Below are 16,349 nucleotides of genomic sequence, written 5' to 3'. Positions count from 1 at the left end.
TTACCATTGTATTATTCATATATTTTATGCCTGTCCTGTCCAATTCATGCTACTATAACGGGATTTGACTGTGTTTTTATATGTACCAACACCTAAAACGTCAGTGATCAGCACTAAAGAGGCAGTAGGATGAGGGAAGAGGATCTGATGCTGGAAAATACATGGCTATCGTATTTTTGTGTTACTGGGGCGGCTCTGTCTCCCCATGTGTATCGCAGTTATCAGGTCAGCGCTCCGGGGACCTCTCTAGCAAGTTCCAAAATTACTGCCAAGAGCAGATTAGGTTTAGAAATCAGAGTGCAGGATTTACTCAGCTTTTTTGTTCAAATTTTTATCGTTAACAAGGCAATGAACCACCCGGCCTTTTAGTTACTTACCAGGCAGTGCCATAGTTCTTAAATGTTATGTTGACTTTTTTATTCATTGCTCCAATGCGTCTAAAATTAAACAACAACCGATTTGGAAATAGTTTTAATGAAAAATGTCCTAATGCATTTGCATACAGACTACGAAAAACCCTGTGCAGTCTTATCCTGCTTTCGAGTATCTCTCACCTACTGCCCCCTCTTTCTTCTAGCTACAGGCTTTGAAGAGTGTAAAGGCCCTTTTACATGGGCCAATGATCCGGCAAACGCTCATTCATCGGCTGACTGTATTGTTTATGCAGCAGAAAATATTATCGTTGACGGCAGCACGTCTCTCTGTGTAAGCCGTGAGATGTCCTGTCGACATGATGGTAATGCATGGGGACGAGTGATCGGAGTAACAATTGCCCGTCTCCATACATTACTGATCATAGCTCCTTGTGAAAGGAGATAACGAGTTGATTGGCGCTCGTTTTTACAGCCAAAATTGGCAGGTGTAAAAAAAAAACAACAACACTGTGGACTGTTTCTGTAACTCCCATAGACTATAATAAAGAGAGATGTGCGTGACGGACGTAGTAACATAGGTTGAGAAAAGTCACAGGTCCCTCAAGTTCAACTTTTCCAAATCCATTACCCGTCATTCATTGCCAGATTACTTATAACCCTCAGTTCTATTTGTCAGTAAATAAAAATCTAGCCTTTTTTTAAATGGTGACATAGTGTTTGCCATTACTACCTCTTATGGTCGGGCATTCCATAGTTTAACTACTCTAACTGTAGAGAACCCTTCCCGATTTCTCCTTAGGCTGGGTTCACACGAGCATGTTACGTCCGTAAAGGACGGAACGTATTGCGGCCGCAAGTCCCGGACCGAACACTGCAGGGAGCCGGGCTCCTAGCATCTTAGTTATGTACGACTCTAGGAGTCCCTGCCTCGCTGCAGGACAACTGTCCCATACTGTAATCATGTTTTCAGTACGGGACAGTAGTTCCACGGAGAGGCAGGGACTCCTAGCGTCGTACATACCTATGATGCTAGGAGCCCGGCTCCCTGCAGTGTTCGGTCCAGGACTTGCGGCCGCAATACGTTCCGTCCTTTACGGACGTAATATGCTCGTGTGAACCTTCCTTACACTTGCTATATGGCTTCTCATGCCCAATGGGGGACACGGGACCCCTGTTCTCCCAATAGTTAAGGGACCCATTGATGAGGTCTACACCTACCAGCCATTTTATGGCATTTCCTATGGAAGCCATAGTTGTTTATTGTCGAGATATCCCTTTGTTCCATTTTTTATCATTCTAGAATTCAGGACCATAATGCTTTGAGACAGGCTTCCTACTTGAACCCTCCTACTCTGGGTGGGTTATCCTTACAAGCTAAAATAACTTCATTTGTCTGTTTTTCCGATGGATATCCTGTTGAGGGATCTTTGGTTGGATCTTTTGATTTATATTAAAGCTTATAACCCAAACACGGGAAGATGTCTTGCCGACTCTGACACTCCGTGAGACGTCATCCTGTTCTTGTACACTCAATGTTTCACAAGAGGGTCCCAACCAACTTTCCAATATCAAGAACTTCTCATCATCAAATGTTCTGATATCACCCCATACTTGGTTCATTGCAAAAGATTGTGTAGGACCTTCTGTACTAATTCTGTAATGTCCACATGGACATATTTACTTCCCTTTCAGGGTCAAACTCCAATACACCACATGGTATCTCTCAACTAAACCCTGCAGAGACCAGTGAGGACATTGCAACAGAGAGCAGAGAGGTATGGTGCAAACAGTACAAAAGTTCAGATGTTCTAGGGTCACACGGGAGGGTTGTGTAGACCAACTTTAGCTTTGTCAAGGCTGTGGGTACTAGTATGCTATAATATGAGCAATTCCATTGTAGAAGTTCATGTAAGCCAGGGGGGAACATGGCGGAGAGTGGTCCTGGTCCGTGTTATCCTCGTAACAGGACCGTCTTCTGGGGCTTGTTGATCTGCCTACCCATACCTTGCAGAACAAAAAGGACTTGTCCCTCAAGCTACTATCCCATTCCCTTATTTGCTAGTGCAGGGATTCCTGTGGAACAGGTTCACATTATTCATGGAGGAGAAAGATGAGACAACCTCTTAGGGCCCCATAGCAATATGGTAGGACCCCGCTCCTTTTTTGGTTTATGCCATCACACATCTAATGAGAGAAGGGTCCAGGATCGGAGTCCCTCTTCCCATGCAAGACCGCTTTCCACTCCCATGAAAACCCTGCCATCCATGGGGAAATGGTATTTGTCCCACGTAAGCTAGCCTCTCCCTCCCACCATGGACTCAAAGCAGGCACATGGGTTGCCTTTAGGGTATGTGCACACGGCTTATTTTCGGTCAACGGCCAAAAAATCGGCAGCAGAACGCCTCTAAACATCTGCCCATTGATTTCAATTGGAAAAACGGCGTTCTGTGCCGGCGGGCCTTTTTTTTTTGCATTAATTTTGAACAATGGCCACGTAAAAAAAAATGGGCGCCAAAAAGAAATGCATGTCACTTCTTGAGACGTTTTTGGAGACGTTTTTCATTGACTAGAAAAACAGCTCCAAAAACAGCCGTAAAAAATGCAGCGAAAAACACAACTTTGCTTAAAAAAACGTCTGAAAATCAGGCGTTGTTTTCCCTTGAAAACAGTCCGTATTTTCAGAAGTTTTTTGCTAAGCGTGTGAACGTAGCCTTACCGTAATCTATATCCGAGTCATTTAAGAGGGTGTGTAGACTTTTTAGCCTATGTAAATGTACAAAGTGAATCTGCCATAGAGGTGTTGTGGATACGGCCGTGGTCCCTTTCAGCCAAGAGGTGCGTCACATATGCCTATAGCCTGCTCTATGTTACAAAATAAAGCAAAAAAAAAAGGGTCTAATATAGAAATCGGAGAAAAAGATTTGAACAAACGATCGAGAAAAAAAATTGTATCCTTCAAATCCACATGTAGTAAAAAAGCAGAACTGTCTGGTCATTAGCAGGGGGACACGGCCCGGGGTTGAGCTGGGTGAAGGGGTCGCTCTTTGTTACAGATTCCCTCTAATTGCAATCAATCGTAAAGTATAGTCACCAAATATGTCATTGCCCTGATCCGCTTCCATATTCCTAGGGCTTGGGTTTTAGTAAAAAAGTCTTGTGTTTTTTACAGATTCCCCCTCCGTAGTTCAATGTCGGGTTTAGTGTAGGGAGGACAGGAGACCATGTCTACATCTCGTTGGACATGAAACACTCTCTACCGCATTCTTTGCATTGTTCGCGGCCACATTATAAACGTTGTTTTTGGATTTTGACAAGAAATGTCAGGCTGCCTCTGCCCGGTATAACACGAGCCGGTGCCAAGTCGTCTTTATAATAGATGTAGACAGACATTCATGCCATAGAGTGGACTTTACTAGAACAGCTTCACACTTGGTTTAGTGCTGCACCATCATCACCACACCACAACTGGCTCAGCATGGTTTTGTTTTATTTTGATGTTTTCACTATGGTGGTGATGTAATCGAAAACACAGATTTTGTTAATTAGCGCTCTAGGAAATGTTTCTAGAACTGCTTCTATGGAGGAGCGTCCGGCTGCTGCAGTATTTTTATATAGATATAGCTGATTTATACAGTAGATATATAGATACAGAAGTTAGGGGTGGGTGGAGATGGGATGGATGGGTGGCTGTGGGATGGGTGGGATATGGGTCGGGTGGATATGCGATGGGTGGGTGGATATGGGATGGATGGATATAGGCTTGTTAGATAGATATGATGGATATGAGATAGATACTATAGATAGATATATAGATCTTCAGATAAATACAATAGATTGAAGCACAGCCTTCTTTTTTTTTTTTTTTTTTTTTAACCCTCCTCTGTTTGTTTTGTTTGTTTGTTTGTTTGTTTATTTAGATGATGAAATTTGGGTCCAAATTCCTTTTATCTTCATTCTTGGGTGGATGGAGGGGAGAAGTGACAACCACTAGTCAGAGTTGTTCTCTCTTCCCATGTTATTAACCGTACATACAGAAACAATTATTAGAGGTTTGAAGCCCTTTAAATTTGAATTCTGCTTTCAACAGTATTTCTAATATTGACTGAAAAAAGTGTGGTAACTTTGCAAATACTTTGCTCTTTTTGTCCCAAGTCTAATTTATTTCAGGATTTATTGATCTATTTAGAGATGCTTTCAAAATTCTACTGGTTGCCGTTGGAAACAGACAACAGTTTATCTTCATCCTTCCGCCAGACATGGGATCTAACAGCTGATCTATTACTGTATCTGCCATTTAAGCTCCCACAATGCACTGCTCTGTAGTAACTCGAAACCAGCAGAATTTTAATTTTTAGACATAAATGACTCAAAATCAATAGAAAAACAAAGTTTTTGAACAGTTGCTCAACTTTTTATATAGATTTTTAAGTGAAGAATGTGGTAAATTGTGGTTAAAAATGTAGTTCTACTTCACACTTTTGGTTAAAACTCCACCTTTCTCCCTCTAGTAGAGTCTCCAACATGCGGCTCGCTTGCCGTTATCAGACTACAACTCCCAGCATGCTCTGACAGCCACAGATCGGAGACCATTACATTAGGTAACCATGTACTCATTTTCACCCAACCCCCTTCCTAGTTGGATAGTTTCAGAAGAGGTTTGTGTCCTATATAGACTGCTGCCCTGATGCTCTAACTTAGAGCATGCTGGGTGTTGTAGTTTTTCAACTAGACACACACAGGTTTGGGAACACTTCTCTTAAAACACAACTCCCGAAAGATCTTGTCCGACCCAACGTCTTCTCTTTTTTTTTTTTTACTTCCAAATAACCCTCGTTCCCATTGACTTGACACATCCAGACTCTTCTGAGGTTCTCTCGCGGGAACTACATTATGGTACAAGAGCAGCAGACCAGGATTATTGATCTCGTACATTTAGCTTTTAGGAATTGCAGTTTCTTAGTCCATTAATTGTGGCTTTATCTTCCATCTGTAGTTTTGCATCATTATCGGTGTCCGGTTGTGTTTCTACGCTACGGATAACGAGAAAATGAAGAGAGAAGTAAGACGCGTAGACCATTTAGTCATCTATTTCTAATAATACTCCGGAATTGGCAGAGAGAGAACATTTTCATTAATGAATTTTCTATGCTTGCAACCATAGTGCTCATCCATCCATATCGCTAATAGCATATATTTAATAGCTCGTCCAGTCCAGAGATTACTTTTCTATATGTGCACAGGGTTCCCCTATGCTTGTGTAAAAGAGAATCGCATGTACACCTATAACCCTAAATGTTCCCCTTATGATAGTGATCAATGTGGTAATAGAAAAGGTCAGCGGCAAGAAAGTAACATTTTCCACTGTCAGAGGAATAAAGGCCTATATTTTGTGTATACAGCTCCTATGCAAACTTGTTTGTCTCCATGGTTACAGACTACTAACTCATCCTGTGTAGTCTGATCCTGTAGTCATGTGGTACTCCACTCTTTTTGTTAACTTACAATCAGTAGAAGAAGGTACAGGTGCAAGAAAGATACACGGAGGGAGGATCAGACTACGCAGGGTTTGTTTGTAGTCTGTAACCATGAAAACGGTGTGAGATTTTTAAAGACTTTCTGTAAAGTTGCTCCTTTTTTTTTATTTTAGTTTCAATGGAGCAATAAAATGTGGTTGCAAAAGTTCACAAAGTCTTTAAGGAAATATAAACGATAAAGTTGTGTTTTTAAAACACCATAATGCCATGTGAGTTTTTGTATTGCTTTCTCTTACAAAGGTGACTATTGTTGATATGGCGTTCTCTGTTGAACCTGCATTTGCATGGATAAGAAAGGTGCTGCTGAATTTTTCCTTTTTTGTTTTTTATTGTTTTGTGAAAGGTAAGGTCATTAGTGGCCTTATGACAACCCAGCAGGATGGTCATGGGAAACAAGTGGTATGTACATAAAAATGGCACTTAACTTTCATTGGGTCAGACCTTAAAAAAAAAACAAAAAAAAAAAAACTTATAAATGTTGTGATCTTAGATTTTTATAATGTTCGATACCCTAGAACTCTTGTTGATAAAATTCAGGGGACTTCCACTCCCATTTGAATGGCCGCTTGTAATACTACTTTTCCCCTGTAGTGGCCGCTGCAGAGAAAATGAGCAGCTGAGTCAACTTCCTCTGCCATAATCAGCAGACGACCTCATTTTTTATTAATGGGGCAGTTTTTTATGTTTTTCTTTTAGCATTGCATACAGTTTGTTGTCTCTACCATGTATGTGGGGGTTGTCCAGGATTAGAAAAAAGGTCTATTTCTTTTCCAGAAATAGCGCCATGCTTTTTCATGGGCTGTGTCTTTTATTGCAGTAAATTGGGCTGTAATATGATGTGACCTATTAATTATGATTCCATGTAATTATCCCCCTAAGGATAGGCCATAAAAAAATTATTAGCAGTCAGTCCCGCTGATCTGATGGGTTCGGCTGTGACCGCAAGAGGCCGCTTCTTTGTATCCAGCATACATAGAAGCTGTATCTCAAAAGTAAATTTTTTTTAATTAAAATGAATCATTGATTTATAAAAAAAAATAATGCCTTCAAAAGTTTACATAGCTCCTAAGGGGGTGGCTCTGATAGAATGATGACACGTCCCCTTTAAGTGGAAATTCCCTTTAAGTAAAGTTAGCGCTGTTCTATTTTTGCTGTGGTTCACATTTCATTTAATTTCTTTTCATTTTTCTTATTACAGCCATAACGTTATAAAGAATATTCCTCTTTAGTGTCACGCGTATTTTTATGACATCTCCCCGACCCCTGCAGATACTGAGACTTAGATAATATACTTAGCGGGGCTTATTGTCTTGTCCTATTTATAGAATGGTTCTCCCTTAATCATTTCACCGAGACATTTGCTTGCAGTCATTCTTAATTCGGGTTTGGACACTTGAATCCTGATTTAGCCAATCATCGGGCGGGAGATTTCTCAATCCTGTTAAATCCTATAGAGGGATTTATTAATCTCAGTAAGGGATTGCTGCTATCCTCTGTCTAGAAAATATCTGCCTCATCATATTCGTACCTAGGCCACATTTGTCTGATATAGAAAGCCCAAAGCTGCTTATTCATGGCCAAGCATCAGAGAAACGGACACCTGTCAATCACCAGGTGTCGGCGGAGGGGCGACACGCAAAAATGAATTCAATTTAATTAATCCTATATCTTATTCTAATACTTACATTCATATTGCCAGTCAAATTAGGTTTATTTTCCGAGTCTTCACACAATTCGGTGCAAAACAACACTTCCCTACTTAGGAGGCACCTATAAAAGAAATGTTCTTTCTGAGCTTCCGAGATCCTGATTATAATGCCAGAATAAAAATAAAATGCGGACAACAGTTCTGGCGCTTACACAGGCGAGAAGAGTGAAGTAACTCTGTATAACAATGCAGATTTGTAACCCTTTCAGGTCCTTGGAAAGTTGATTGACAAATGGAGACTTTACACACAATAATCATAGCCTCATGAAATTAACAGAAGTGGCTCCAGAAGGATCTGGCAGCGGCGTATCCCCCCCTCTCCCTATTGAAATAAATATTCAGGCCTGGCTGACGAGTGTTCAGCTCTTGGGAAAACTTAGGGTGGGTCTCACATGTGGGGCGCACTTTTGTAAACCATCGCAAATAATCCTGCCATGCGGGGAAAAACAAGCCTTTGCATTGCTGATCCCTTTTCTATAATAGCTGATTATGGGGGGCTCCAAACCTGAACCTCCCTTTTATAAATGGGCATCGTGAGTACTGAGAAGTCAGAGCGTTGCAACAAAGTGATCCATTTAGAAGGATTGTGTATGTTCCCTGCTCGGTACTGCAGTCCATGGCGGAGAGGGGAGGGGGTGTTGAATAAAAAAGAAGTAAAGGGGGGTAATTACATAGAATCATAATTAATAGGTCACATCATATTACTGCTGAAGAAATCAGAGCGCTTGAAAAGTGGAGCAGAAAGTGGAGCATTGAATACAAGTTAACTCCTTCTGTTCCAGTGACTCTAACCTCCCAATAGACTCTCATTACTCACTTTTCTCTCTGATCCTATAGAACTTTCGACAGCATATTGTCACATATATAAGGCTCACCCTACTGAGCTAGAAGTGTCCTGACTGATCTGAACCGCTAATATCTAGGACTCGGGCTGCAGGTGTGCTGATGACTTTAAAACATATATATATTCCTATAACAAACTATATGAAAACAACCATCACGCGGACACATGTATTTCAATGGGGCCATTCACACGACCGTTGTTTCAACAGAGCGTGTGAAGGGCCTGTGAAACAATAGGACATGTTCTATTTTACTGCGTGTCACGCATCCCTCCATAGACTCTAGAGTATGGGGGATCCGTGACATCGCATCCCGCACGGGTGCATCTCGGACGTGACAAACTGCAGTTTGTCACCTCCGAGGTTAGCTACGCTTGTCTGAATGTAGCCTAAGGCATATTTTTTGCAGAAATTTCCTTTCATGTGACTGGGGTTGTTTCTGCAGCATGTACAAGGATTTTTTGCAAACCACATTCCGATGAACGGGACATCTCTCCTGGCCGAAAAAAGGTCCTTCTTTCCTCTGACATTTGCTGCATGTTTGCCCGACTTTAAGGGGTTATCCGGGTTTCTAAAATTGATGGCCTTTCCTTAGGCTAGCCATTAATATTAGATCAGTTAGGGGCCAACTCTGGGCACCCCCACCGATCAATTGTTTGAAGGGACGGTAGCACTTTTATGAGCGCCGCAGCCTTTTTATTGTTGAATGGGACAGTGGTGCAATACTCTGCAGGGCTGCTACAAATGAAACGGCGCGTGCAAGTACGAATGAGGAGGAGAACCATGTACACCAGGAAGAGGCCGTAGCTCCTTCAAACAGCTGATCGACGGGTGCTGATAGTCGGGTTATACACTGGGCGATTTATCGTGCAAACAATCATTCATAGAACGCTCGTTCCCGATAATTGCTCTGTGTAAACAGAACGATTAGCAGATGGACGAGCAAACGCTCAATCATCTGCTGGTCATATCGTTTTAAAAAAGTAAAATATTATCGTTGTGTAAACAGGGAGACGCGCTGCCAACATGATAATAATGTATGGGGACGAGCGATCGGAGTAACGACTGCTCGTCCCCATCCATAGCTCCGGGTGACCGGAGCAAACGAGCGCCGATCAACGAATTGTCTCAAAATCGGGCTGTGTAATAGGGCCTTTAGTTTCCCCACGTTTCCCGATCGAGAGTGTTCGGGTCAGTTCACAGAGTATTTTTGGTGCTGATTTTGATGCGGAAACTGTGTCGAAATCAGCGCTCAAAGACGCCCCAAATCTCGGCGTATTGACTTCAATGGGAGACAGAGGCTTTTTTTTTCTCCGGATGGCTTTTGGCTGTTTGCGGGAAAATAAGAAAGGGGCATGCACTTTCTTCGAGCCGTTTCCTGATGCAATTTTGAGGCCGATTTTTTTATTTATTTATTTTTTTTTATTTTTTTTCCCGCCTCTCAAAAACTGTGTGAACTATTCCAGGAGGACGACTCGGTGACTTTAGTAGAATCCTACTTCACATCCGCTTCACTGTACACACAACAGAAATGTTTCCCGTAAACTGAGCTGAAAGTGTATAAACATGAACATAGCAGAGCTGTTTGCGCTTCTCATGTGAGGGGTTTCAGGTCGAGGATCCGGTTCCTCACTGACTCATTGCTCAAGCGTTTACTAAATACAATACACAGAAAAGTGCAAATTCTTATTCATTTATTACTGGTGAGAGTCAACAGAGTCTGCGATTGTTTATATACGATGTATACAGCATTCAATAATAAAAAAGGGACAACGAAAACAAATAGAAAGGTTTGGGGATGAAAGGTCTCACCAGATCCAGTAGGTCTGCTCTTAAAGAGGCTCTGTCACCAGATTTTGCAACCCCTGTCTCCTATTGCAGCAGATCGGCGCTGCAATGTAGATAAGAGTAAAGTTTTTATTTTTAAAAAACGAGCATTTTTGGCCAAGTTATGACCATTTTTGTATTTATGCAAATGAGGCTTGCAAAAGTCCAACTGGGCGTGTATTATGTGCGTACATCGGGGCGTGTTTACTACTTTTACTAGCTGGGCGTTCTGATGAGAAGTATCATCCACTTCTCTTCAGAACGCCCAGCTTCTGGCAGTGCAGATACAGCGTGTTCTCGAGAGATCACGCTGTGACGTCACTCACTTCCTGCCCCAGGTCCTGCATCGTGTCGGACCAGCGAGGACACATCGGCACCAGAGGCTACTTACCTGCAAACGCTGATGCTGCTGCAGAATCAACTGTAGCCTCTGGTGCCGATGTGGCCGACACGATGCAGGACCTGGGGCAGGAAGTGAGTGACGTCACAGCGTGATCTCTCGAGAACACGCTGTGTGTCTGTGAACTGCCAGAAGCTGGGTGTTAACGAACAGAAGTGGATGATGCTGATTCGTCAGCATCATACACTCCCATTCCTAATGCCCAGCTAGTAAAAGAAGTAAAAACGCCCGATGTACGCACATAATACACGCCCAGTTGGACTTTTACTTTAAACACGCCCAGTTGGACTTTTGCAAGCCTCATTTGCATAACTACAAAAATGGTCATAACTTGGCCAAAAATGCTCGTTTTTTTTAAATAAAAACGTTACTGTAATCTACATTGCAGCGCCTATCTGCTGCAATAGCAGATAGGGGTTGCAAAATCTGGTGACAGAGCCTCTTTAAAGGGAAAGTCTCACTAAGGCCATGTTCACATCTGCGTCGGAGTCTCCATCAAATAATATTTTGTTCTGCAAAATTACGGAAACCGTGATGAAAACCTTGACCGAATCCATTAACGTCAATGGGTTCCGTTGGGCATTGTGGGTGTCTGTCATGTGACGGATCCGGCGCTTCTGTTATTTTGTTCTTGTGGTGGAACAGAATGGTGGAAATTTGAGCGCATATTCGAACAGGCCCGGGCTCCTAGCATCATAGTTATCTATGACGCTAGGAGTCCCTGCCTCGCTGCGGGAAAACTGTCCCGTACTATTATCATCTTTTCAGTACGGGACAGTAGTTCCGCGGAGAGGCAGGGACTCCTAGCGTCATAGATAACTATGATGCTAGGAGCCCGGCTCCCTGCAGTGTGTTCGGTCTGGGAAATACGATCGACATACGAACCGTATATAACGGACCAAACACGCTCGTCTATACCCGGCCTAATGTTCACATCTGCGTTGGAGGTTCTGCTCGAAGACTCCTTTGCAGATTCTCTCGAATGGCGCTATTTTTTCTGTCAAAGTGACGGACACCATGCCGGAACCCGATTGAGCCCATTGTAAGTCAATGTGGTCCATCAGGCACGGGTGGAATCAGTCATACGACAGATCCAGCTGGGCGTTATTACGTTAATGTTACTTACACACATAGGGTCGCTCCGGGGGTCAGATGCTCTTTCGCCGGTTTTCCAACCAGTCTTTTGTTGACGTCAGCTCGACCTTTTCATTGGTGGTCAGTAGTAATGACCACCTGTCGTCCGCCACAATGGCTCTCATATGCGCCCCCCAGTGGTCGGCGCGACATCCAGACGTGATCCGAATTCATCCTCATTCTTACAGTCCTCTTCCTTTGCCTCTGCATGTTTCCTGTTCATGCGCAGTGAAATGAAGTTGTATCCCACTGCCAGCGGCACATTAGAGAAAATAAGTAGACGGAGGGGTTTAGGTGGCATGATGGAGCGGGAAGGTTTCGGGGGGGGGGGGGTGTGGCTCACATAACCCGCCCATTTCATTGGCCTCTTAAAGGAGAATGGACCTACAGGTTCATTTGACTTGCCGTAAAATCGGCAGAAAGTCGCATCTGACCGCGAGAGCATCGCTCTCCTTTTCGGTAAAGCTAACTTACATATTAATGGATCCTTAGGCTATGTTCCCACATGCAACAGAAAATCTGCAGCGCTATCGTAAACAAAAACCCTGATAATTCTGTCACAGAAGTTCGTAGCAAATAGTGTAGTATATGTGTACATGCGGATTTCCAGTGGTTTTTACTGCGTTTTCGCTGCATAAACTCTTCAAAAACCGCAAGAAAACGAATCTGATGCAGAATTTATGCTTGCCATATAAGTCTATGGGCCAAACACGCAGCATCTCCGTACAGAACCCGCAGCATATATTGACATGCTGCGGAAATTCCACAGGGTTTACGCTATAAGGGATTTGCCTGGAAAACCCCTTTAATGCTCTGGCTTAAGCCACAATACAAGTGTGAACAGAGCCCAAGACAAACCCTTTCCATATACCCTATAAGGCAATTTTTACAGTAAGTATCTCTATTTCTGGACTCCCCAGTACAATGGATTGTACAAATACAAACACTATTTTTATTTTTTTATATTATTGGAGCTCAAGTGCATTAAAAAAAAGTGCAATTTTGTTTTAAATCAAGGGTCTAAAATAGGGTACTTGGCATGTCAGAGGTCATCTTCCCAAACCTACAGGGCATTAGTAGATGACTAGAGTCTCCAGAGTCATACTAGACCACCTTTTTATTAGTTCAGCATGCCCACGTAGGGCGTATAACAAGGGTCTGCCTAAATCAGACCCCACTTTAACAGAAATAATTGGGGTACCATTCAAGGGCACTTCTCCTATCAGGTAGATTTCCTTTCCTGACTTGAAGCACAGATCCGTTCGCTAACTTTCTTCTGCGTGTGGGCATTACAAGTAAGGGTGCCCAAAGGAGCAGTTGCCATAACATATGGGCACATTTAAATATATTCATGAGCACGGCCTGCCCACGTTGTCGTCTGAAATTAGCCCAGAAGATGCCGCAGTCCACAGTGTAACATAGGAGGATAAGGGAAAACCTGTGCATGCTGAAGTAGTACAGCAACGGTTAACAGTGTATCGCTTTACAGAATGTGAATATATCTTATTGTTTTATATACAATGTATCCAGAATTCAATAATAATAAAAAAAAGTGACAACTATCACAAATAGAAAGTATTGGGGATGAAAATACGGTATGTCTGCAGCAGATGGAGTGTTGTGTATGGTAACCGATTGGGGGGGGGGGTTCTCCGTTCATGTGTTGCTTTCAGTCCTTAAAACATCTCAACTAATTTACACAATTACCGAATATGGTGCCTATTAGGGGTCTATGGGCTGAGACTGGACCTCCAACACATGCCAAATTGCAGGTGTTTTCTAAGGCCTCATTCACACGACCGTAGTGTTTTTGTTTTTTTACCGCCTGCAAATCTGGATCCGTAGTGCTCTGCAAGTCATCCGCATATCTGGCACGCTGTACGGTATACGGTCCTTGGTGCATCCATATTTACTGATCCGCAAAAAAAGGAGGCTACAAATGATGTCACCAACATGGCTCAACCCCTTGATGAAATCACATGATCGCTCAGGCGGCATTTTCTTGGAGAATCCCCTTCCGTCGCATAGCAACGCTTCCGCAATTACGGACGGCTATGAATGCACATCCGTCCACTATTTTGCACGCGCCCATAGACTTCTATGGGCGAGTCCGTGCTGCACTTGCGGACAGGAATAGGACATGTTCAATATTATACGGACCATTTCTACGGCCCAGACAATTATTCATAAATGTACAAAAAGGTGTCCGTGGCCTAGTCAACAGATTATCCGTAATTACAGATAAAATCTACGGTTGTGTTCATGAGGACTAAGGGGGCACCACACGTATTAGGGACCCAGAATGCATTCTGATCACCACTGTACATGTATGCGTGAAACAGAAACCTGCCACATGTTGCGAGATTTTGTTACAATTTTAGTAAAATTGTGGCAACGATGTTGCATTTTCCCCCAAAACTGTTATAAATCTGCGACAGAGCCTTCACCCTAAGGGTACGAACACACACAGCGTGTTCAGGGCGGATACGCTGCGTCAAGCTGCGCAGCGTATCCGCTCTGAACACTGCAGGGATTGCCGTCCGAAAAATCGCACCACAATGTGGTGCGTTTTTCCTGCGGAATTTCTGCTGCGTAATGCGGCGCCAGAAAAAGAAAAACGTTCATACTTACCCCCTCCCTCTTCTCTGCTCGCAGTCCGGCCTCCTGGGATGACATTGCAGGCCATGTGACCACAGCATCCTGTGATTGGCTGCAGCGGTCACGTGGGATGAAACGTCATGACATGAGACCGGACTGGAGAAGAAGCAGGGGACTTGGGTAAGTATAACTTTATTTTATTTTTTCTTACTTGCGATTTTTGCGGCGGAATTGCCGTGATTCAATGGGAAAACGCGCAACGGTAGAGCTGCGATTACGCAGCGGTAATTAACATGCTGCGGTTGAAGAAACCGCAGGTCAATTTATGTGCATTTTTTTCGGCGGCATGTTACCGCGGTGTGGCGACGAGATTTGTTGACCTCTCGCCTACACTGCTTCTACTGTAATACGCTGCGGATTTGCCGCAATGAATCGGTTGTGGAAAATCTGCAGTGTTACGCTGTGTATGTTCCTACCCTTACATTAGTTGCATGTAGTTGGGTTTTAGAAGGGGAAATCTACCCACCAGTGATCGTCTGACTCTAGAGATTACGGGTTACGCAGGGTCAGGTCATTACATCATGTTTTTTTTTACCCCCTTTTATTTCCTTGCTATCAGACAGGGAGCACATAAATATTAATGAGTGGCCTGAAGCGCAGGGATGTGATCATCATTTCTCCACATTAGTGAGGAGTCTGGGTTTTCGCTGCTGGAAGACGCAGATAAGTTGCTGAGGATGCGTCACGTTACATTATCTCGGCATGATCTTTGCTGAAAGGTTGGACATATGATGTATGGTCTGCGACCTGTGGTTTTCTAGCTGTTGCAAAACTACAACTCCCAACATGCCAAAGGCTGCCAGGCCTTGCTGGGATTTGAAGTGTTGCAATAATTGGAGAGCCACCGGTTGGAGGCCACTGCTTTATAGCGTCATGTATTTATTGCATCATGTGGGACTTTGTCGCGTTTTTTCCCAACGTAGACGCACTATAATAAACACGAGGTACTGATAGCTCTTATTACTGCGGCAATCACCGCAAAAATCATTTGTCCATCTTTTTTTATTTATATAATGTGATTATGTGTATAGTGTAATATGTGTATAGTGTTATTTTGTATATAGTGACAGTGTTAAATGTATACAGTGTGTTTAGTATATAATGTAGTTGTGTGTGTATATAGTGTTTTATAGAGTAATTGTGGATATTGTGTGATCGTGTTATATATGTGTGTTTTTGTATATCGTGTTATATGTATATAGTGTGTTTAGTATATAATGTAATTGTGTGATAGTGATATAGTGTGTTAGTATATAATGTAATTGTGTGATAGTGATATAGTGTGTTAGTATATAATGTAATTGTGTATATAGTGTGATAGTGATATAGTGTGTTAGTATATAATGTAATTGTGTGATAGTGATATAGTGTGTTAGTATATAATGTAATTGTGTATATAGTGTGATAGTGATATAGTGTGTTAGTATATAATGTAATTGTGTACATAGTGTGATAGTGATATAGTGTGTTTAGTGTATAATGTAATTGTGTATATAGTACGTTTAGTATATTGTATATAGTGTGTTTAGTATATAATATAATTGTGTATATAGTGTGTTTAGTATATAATATAATTGTGTATATAGTGTGTTTAGTATATAGTGCGTTTCGTATATAGTGCGTTTAGTATATAATATAATTGTGTATATAGTGTGTTTCGTATATAGTGTGTTTAGTATAGATTTATTGCATTGTCACCACATTACCCATTGACTTGTCTTTGGTTCTTGCAGCGTCCTGTCTGCTCCTCCTGTTATCCTGGGGATTTGCATTTGCAATGAGAGGAGGGGAAGCTGTAAGTGGGTCCTGCTGTGACACTGTGTATCTGACACCAGGGCCCCACACTCACACTAGGGGTAGATGAGTAGATCA

General features: G+C 42.5%; 1 protein-coding gene and 1 long non-coding RNA gene across 8 annotated transcripts in view; one reads left to right on the top strand and one right to left on the bottom strand.

Annotated features, from left to right (window-relative positions):
- MIB2 (MIB E3 ubiquitin protein ligase 2) overlaps nt 1-16,349 on the top strand; it is a 111,570-nt gene that overhangs the window by 42,586 nt on the left and 52,635 nt on the right. The window contains exons 2-4 of one of the 7 annotated variants that reach the window (XM_075839592.1): nt 2,067-2,149; nt 4,883-4,972; nt 5,368-5,433. The exons of 3 other annotated variants lie outside the window; for them this stretch is intronic. The gene's annotated coding sequence lies outside the window, so the exon portion shown is untranslated. The remainder of the gene's footprint in view (nt 1-2,066; nt 2,150-4,882; nt 4,973-5,367; nt 5,434-16,349) is intronic. 3 more of the 7 variants (XM_075839595.1, XM_075839593.1, XM_075839594.1) reach the window with 3 other exon arrangements.
- On the bottom strand, nt 4,783-16,348 carry LOC142661898 (uncharacterized). Its single transcript, XR_012850836.1, has 3 exons — nt 16,184-16,348; nt 7,594-7,678; nt 4,783-5,404 (listed from the first exon to the last, which is right to left on the bottom strand). It is a non-coding gene; the product is annotated as an uncharacterized LOC142661898 (long non-coding RNA).

Source organism: Rhinoderma darwinii, chromosome 10 (genome assembly GCF_050947455.1).
Source record: "Rhinoderma darwinii isolate aRhiDar2 chromosome 10, aRhiDar2.hap1, whole genome shotgun sequence".
NCBI lineage: Eukaryota > Metazoa > Chordata > Amphibia > Anura > Rhinodermatidae > Rhinoderma > Rhinoderma darwinii.
This window is presented reverse-complemented; position numbering and strand designations above follow the sequence as displayed.